This window comes from Orycteropus afer, unplaced genomic scaffold, assembly GCF_000298275.1.
Source record: "Orycteropus afer afer isolate SDZICR_OR568_19922 unplaced genomic scaffold, OryAfe1.0 scaffold00138, whole genome shotgun sequence".
Lineage (NCBI taxonomy): Eukaryota > Metazoa > Chordata > Mammalia > Tubulidentata > Orycteropodidae > Orycteropus > Orycteropus afer.
Genome location: NW_006921725.1, coordinates 6,451,432 through 6,458,499, shown reverse-complemented (window position 1 = coordinate 6,458,499; position 7,068 = coordinate 6,451,432). Strand labels below are relative to the sequence as shown.

Sequence of the window (7,068 nt, the reverse complement as noted above, 5' to 3'; positions counted from 1 at the left end):
TATATATATATATATATATATAAAATGAGTGAATAGAATTTAATTTTAAGATTTGGGTAATTCAGAAGAAGTCAGACAGTTTAGGCCCTTAAGATTGAAATTATACTTAAAGCGTTTTCTGTTTTTATCTCTGGCTAAGCATGTACTTAGACTGTTTTCTGTCTTTCTTATTATATTAATCACATTTCAGTACTTACTATGATTTGAATTCTTAGTGCTGCTTTTCATCATATTGGAGGAATCAAAATAATTATTACTATTACTACCACAATGAACATTTGCTAGATGAACATTTACTATATAGAAGGCACCATGCCAAGTGCCCTGGTGGTACAATGGTTAAACTTTAGACTGCCAACCAAAAGGTTGACATCTAGAGCTTGTCCAGAGAATCTGTGGAAGAGAGTATGGCAATCTTCTCCTGAAAAGATTACAACCCAGAAAACCCTGTGAGTAGTTCTTCTCTGTCATACAAAGTCTCTATAAGTTGCAAATTGACTTGACAGCACATAAAAATAACAGGCAACATACCAAGGAGTCTGCATGTTTGATGTGGTAAGTCCTAAATGTATCGTCAGAAAATTGCATAGTTCTTTGAACTTTTAAGATAAAACATAATTGTCAATTGTTGGTGTCTTGGTTCTCTAGTGCTGCTATGACAGAAATACCACAAGTGGATGGCTTCAACAAACAGAAATTTATTTCAGGAGGCTAGAAGTCTGAATTTGGAGTGCCAGCTCTAGGGGCTGGGTGTAGATCTCTTGACCATGGGCTTCAGCTCTGCCTTCCAGGCCCACTGGAGCAAGCTGCAGGCTTTTTCTGATTCACATAGCTGCTGGTTGCTGAGGCCAATGAATCCAAAATCAGCAGGTAAAACGGAACAATCTCAAGATCGGCAGGCAGCATGGCAGGCCACAAGTTCAAGTCCAGGAACCAGAGTTGAAGATTGAACCAAATGTGGGATTCTTTCTATGTACATTGGAAGCTGGCCACACACCAAAGGCAACTGTCCTTCAACTGTTTAACTGCTCACAGCAGATTCCACCATGAACTTGATTATCCCCAGGTTCAATCTCATCTTCAGGAATAAATACATCCATCTACCAAGCTAGTCAAAGTCTTGGTCCAGCCAAGTTGACACATAACCTTAACTCCCACAGTAGGCATTCTCAACTCTCATCTTGTTCAGTTGTACTGATCCTCCAGAGCTCATATTAGATATCACTGCCATGGGCAATCTTTCCTTGGCCACCCAAGAGTAGATGGGTTTTTTTAATTATAGAAATTATGACACTGTAATTAATATACATATATCACAATGTGAAGGTTGGGCAATCTACTTCTGTAGTGATACTGCCTTGGAATCCCAAGGAGAGTTCGCTATGAGTTGGATCAGACTTGATGGCAGTGCATTGCATTGCATTGTTATCACATACCTCTGTAACACTCACCAGTTGTTTATATACCAGATCCTGAGTGTATCTTTACATTTATGGATGAGGAATTGAGGCACAGAGAAGTTAAGTAACTTATAAAATCGCAGACCAGCTACAATCACAAAAGTACATAGCTCTTGGAGTACTCTGTTGTTAGGTGTAATTTATAAAAAACATTGTCAATACCCTGTTCTAAGAAGTCCTAAGATGTGTTCACCAAACATTTATTGAGAGGTTATTATATCCCAGGCTTTAGGCTGGAGGCAGGGGTTGGATTATTGCTATGATTGTAATATTGTCATTATTCTAAAGGACTTAGTTTAGTGGGAAACAAATTAATGAATCATTTCAATTAAGTATCATACAGGGAATCTTATAACTGATTGATATACGTGTTGTTCAAGTTGTGGGGAAGTTTGGATGAGGGGTCCTTCACCCAGCCATCCTTGTATTCTAAGCTTAGTAAGTATGTACAAGCTTCATGGGAAAGTTTGGGCTTTTAAGTTCTTAATTTGGATGTATCACAGCTAGTACACATTTGCTCTTATTATCATTTGTAGGTGTCAAGCATGATCACTTTCTCAACACTTTAAAAATTCTAAGCTTTAAATGTAAATAGAAGAAAGACCTTGTTCAAGGTTAGTTGTCTCCGTTTTCAGAAATTATATGTCTTAGGGATATTCAGAAAATAATTGTTTGCTCCATAAAATATTTCTATTGCTGTACCATTTTGTGTACATCAGCAAGAACTTCTTTCTGATAGCTTTATAAGGACACATGTAAATACTTTGCTTTAGGCAGGAAGCTATCATAGATGCTAGACACATTCTTTATTTTGGTGCATAAATTTGAAAAATGAAGACCAGAAATGTCAGAAAGTACATAGAGAATATTGAATTATCAACCTTCTTGTACAGATGCACTAATACATTTACCTTAGGGAATGAAATTAAGCAGAGCTTCAACCTTAACTGTATTTCTTGACATTTTTGTGTGTAATTTTCTAAGCATAATATGGCTCTAGTAACACTTTTTAGAGAAGAAGCCTATCATATCAGTTTTTATAAAGCATGCCTTTAATGGAGATTCATTTTATCCCTTAGGCTATAGTGATTTGGCTATAGAGATTGTAAAAATGCTAAAGCAAAGTTTTTATTTCATCTGATCCTTTTCAAAGTGAGGATGTTTAAATTTATTTCTTTGGTAAGTAATACCCGTGCTTTCAGGATGGCTAAGCTAATGTAATACATTTTCTTAGAGTATATTAATTATGACTCTGAATGTTTTGATAGCTTTTTGTTTATCTAAATAATCTTTTTCCTTATGATTCTTAGTGTACCACCCCCCCCCAAAAAAAAAAAAACAAAAAACTTACTGGCATCAAGTTGATTCCGACTCATAGTGACTGTCTTTGGGTTTCCGAGGCAGTAAATCTTTATGGAAGTAGATTGCCCAGTCTTCCTTCCTTGGAGTGGCTAGTGAATTTGAACCACTAACCTTCTGGTCAGCAATCAAATGCCTTAGGCACTACACTATCATAGCTCCTTGATTCTTAGTCTAAGGTCCATGTAATGGTATAGTGTACACATTAATACTGTGAGGAAAAAAAGGCTCTTTATTCATATTCTCATGAGAAGAATTTAATTTTTTATTTCTTAACTCTACAGCTATAAATTCTGAGCCATTTTACAAAGGAGAATAGAGGAAATGACCTCTCAAAAATTCTTGGTCCTGGGAGAGTGGGGAACTTTTATATATGATATTGACTTGCTCACTCAACATGTAAAGGAAGATTTGACAGGAGGTAGTTCATTCACTTCACTCAACAAATATTTATTGACTTTAATTATAAATGCAGGTCACTATAAAGGTGATGGATAAAATATAAAAGATGATCACTTCCAGTAAACTTCTAGGTTGTGAGTGTTACTGAGGTATATGGTAGCACATTGTGATGTGTTTATATTACAACATGATAGTTTTTGATAGAAAACCCCTTATGTGCTGTGGAAACATGTAGGAAGTGTTCCTTATCTAGTCTTGGATGTCCAGCCAAGGCTTGCCTGAAGAAGTGCTAACTGCTCTGTAGGATTAGTTTAAGTTAATTAGGTGAGAAATCCAAGAAGCAGCAATATATACATTTTAAATGTCCATTTTGAGTTCCCTAAAGGGAGCTCTGGTAGCATAGTGCCTAAGGCACTTGACTGCTAACCAGAAGGCTGGCGGTTCAAACCCACCAGCCACTCCTCGGAAGGAAGATCGGACAATCTACTTCCGTAGTGATACTGCCTCAGAAACCCAAGGAGGGGTCTCTATGAATCGGATCTGACTCGACGGCACATAACAACAACAACAAAGGTATCTAAAACTTTAATACATCTAGAACCAAATTAATTTTTTCTTTTCTCTAAAAGTGTTCTCCATCTTGTATCCCATATCCTATTTTTTTAAAATCACAACACTTCATTTTCAACCTGTAGCGCCTCATTCCTTTCATTCCATCAGACACAACTCTTTGAGTTTTTTTAGTTTTATTTAATTTTCTCTCCATTATTCTCTGTTCTACTTTGATTCAGGTAGATCAGTTCTTTCTTGAATAACTGCAGTAATCTACAAACTAGTTTCCTTGTTTCTGGTATTTCTCTTTCAAGCCATCTTCCATGGCATTGCTGATTGGTTTCCCAAAGTACAAATTTAATCATGTTATTTTATTATTATAAATACTTTAAAAGGTCCCTATGCTTTTCTGGGAAGGAAAATATTTGTGGCAAAGTACAGAATTCTTTTAAATGATCTAATTCCTGTGCATGTTTCTGGCTTAATCCCCTGCAGTTCTCATACCTCCTTTTGTGCCCCTTAACAAGGGATTACTGGCCATTGATTTACACATTGTGCTAGTCCCTCCACTTGTCACTCTGACCACACTTCTCACTTAGCTCCTGAAATTCTTCAAACCTGAAATTAAGCATCATTGGTTCAGGCATCATTTGCAGGCCTCTGTAGTCATTCTTTAGCTTGCTGGCAGTTCCTATGAATTTTGGATTGTTAATTTGGTTTTGGTGCACCACCAGGCACTATGATTACTGAAAGCAATGACTGTGTTCTATTCCACTCTGTATCTCCAGTACCTACTACCTTGAACGACACATTATAGACATGCTGTTAGATATTTAGGAGCTCTGGTGGTATAGTGCCTAAGGCGTTTGACTGCTAACCAGAAGCCTGGTGGTTCAAACCTACCAGCCACTCCTCGAAAGGAAGGTTGGGCAATCTACTTCCATAGTTTTACTACCTCAGAAACCCAAGGAGGGGTTGCCATGAGTAGGGTCTGACTCAAAGGCAGTGAGGTTTTTTTTTTTTTTTTTCCTATTAGATATTTAGGAGCTCTGGTAGCATAGTGCCTAAGGCATTTGACTGCTAACCAGAAGGTTGGCTGTTCAAACCCACCAGCCATTCCTTGGAAGGAAGGTTGGGCAATCTACTTCTATAGTGATACGGCCTTGGAAACCCAAGGAGAGGTCGCTATGAGCCAGATCCGACTTGATGGCAAAATACAACAAAAACAATTATATGTTTATTATATAATGGGAAATACATTCATTAGGTATGTTAGGGCCAGATTCCACAGAGTTCTTAGATACGAGGGTAATGATTGTGCCTTCATACTAAAGTCATTTAAGGTTCAAGAGGAAAGGAATCATATTATTTTAGGTATCTTTTAGAAAGAATAGGGGTATTAAAATAAAATAAAAAAAAGTTTCACGCAGGGAGATATGCTTAGTTTTGAAAATGTTGTTAGTTTTGTGTGTCTTGAAAAAATGTCAAGTAAACAGTTGAAAATATATTTATGGCTGAGCGGTATCCTGGAAATTAGATGTGAAATTGAGCTGGTAATAGGAATTTAGAAGCCATCAATTTATGAATGGTGGTTGATACATATGAATGTGGAAGATACTGTCTTAACAAGAAATATGAAATGAGACCAGCAGAGAAGGATGACAAAATTCTGTGGAATGACAACATTAAAGAATGTGTTGAGTAATAACTAAAAAACTCATTGCCTTTGAGTCACTCTGACTCATAGAAGCCCTATAGGACAGAGTAGAGCTGCCCTAGGCTGTACATCTTTATGGAATCAGACTGCCACATACTTCTTGCACAGTGCAGCTGGAGGAATAAGAAAATTGGAAGGAACATTGAAGGACATATCAGAAGGACCATAGGAATGTGTTGCAATGGAACATATAGGAGAAAAGAGCTTGAATATAGAAGCATGTCTGAAAGTATTTAAAGCTATAGAATCAAATTATTCTAACAGAACAACTGTTTGAACAGAACAAGGGGACACTGCATGTTCTAAAATCAGGAAGGGAGCATGTCAGGGTTGTATGCTTTCACCACACTTACTCAATCTGTATGCTGAGCAAATAATCCAAGAAGCTGGACTATATGAAGAATATGGCATCAGGTTTGGAGGAAGACTCATTAACAGCCTGTGATGTGCAGATGACACAACTTTGCTTGAAGTACTTTCTGATGAAGATTAAACCTACAGTTTGCAGTATGAATTAAGCTTCAACATAAAGGAAACAAAAATCCTCACAGCTAGACTAATAAGCCACATCACGATAAATAGAGAAAAAATTGAATTTGTCAGGGATTTCATTTTACTTGGATCAACAGTCAACGTCCAAGGAAGCAGCAGTCAAGAAATCTCAACATTACATTGCTCTGGGGAAATCTGCTGCAAGAAACCTCTTTAAAATATTAAGGAGCAAAGATGTCACTTGGAAGACTAAAGTGCACGTAACCTAAACCATGGTATTTTCACTTGCTTCATAGCCATGTGAAAGCTGGACAATGAATAAAGAAGACCAAAGAAGATTTGATTTTTTTGAATTATGGTAAATTATTTAAGAACACTGAAAATACCATGGATTGTGAGAAGAATAAACTAACCTGTCCTGGAAGAAGTGCAGCCAGAATGTTCTTTAGAAGCTAGGATGGCTAGACTTCGTCTCATCTACATGTACTCAGAAGGTACTATTCTCTGGAGAAAGATATTATGTGTGGTAAAGTGGAGGGTCTACGAAGAAGGGGAAGACCCTGAACAACATGGATGGACACAGTGGCTGCAAGAGTGGGCTCAAGTATAGCAAGGATTGTGAGGATGATACACAGCTGGGAAGTCTTTAGTTCTGTTGTATATAAGGCTACTGTGAGTCAGAATTGAGTTGATGGTACCTAAACAACAGCAGCAACAAGGCTGTGGAACATGACTGCCCAGTTTGAGATGATGGAAGTATTTTATAATCTATGTGTTTCAACATAACAGCCTTTAACCATGTATGACTAGTGTGTACTTGTAAATGGCTAGTGTGACTGCGTAACTAAATATTTAACTTTTAAAAATTTTACTTAATTTAAATTTATATTAAAATAGCCATATATGGCTACTGGTGTTCATATTAAATAGCATAGCTGTAAAAAGTAAGCTTATAGAAAGTGGGGGCGGGGCAAGATGGCGGACTAGGCAGAAGGATTGCACAGACCCTCTTCAACAAAGAAAAGGGAAACCAATTAACACAGACACAGAAGATAATCTTGGACCCCTGAGCCTTGAAGGAAAGGA

At 37.2% G+C, this 7,068-nt stretch overlaps 1 protein-coding gene across 1 annotated transcript in view; it reads left to right on the top strand.

Moving 5' to 3' along the window:
• DIAPH3 (diaphanous related formin 3) overlaps positions 1 to 7,068 on the top strand; it is a 923,535-nt gene that overhangs the window by 393,059 nt on the left and 523,408 nt on the right. The gene's annotated exons all lie outside the window — the stretch shown is intronic.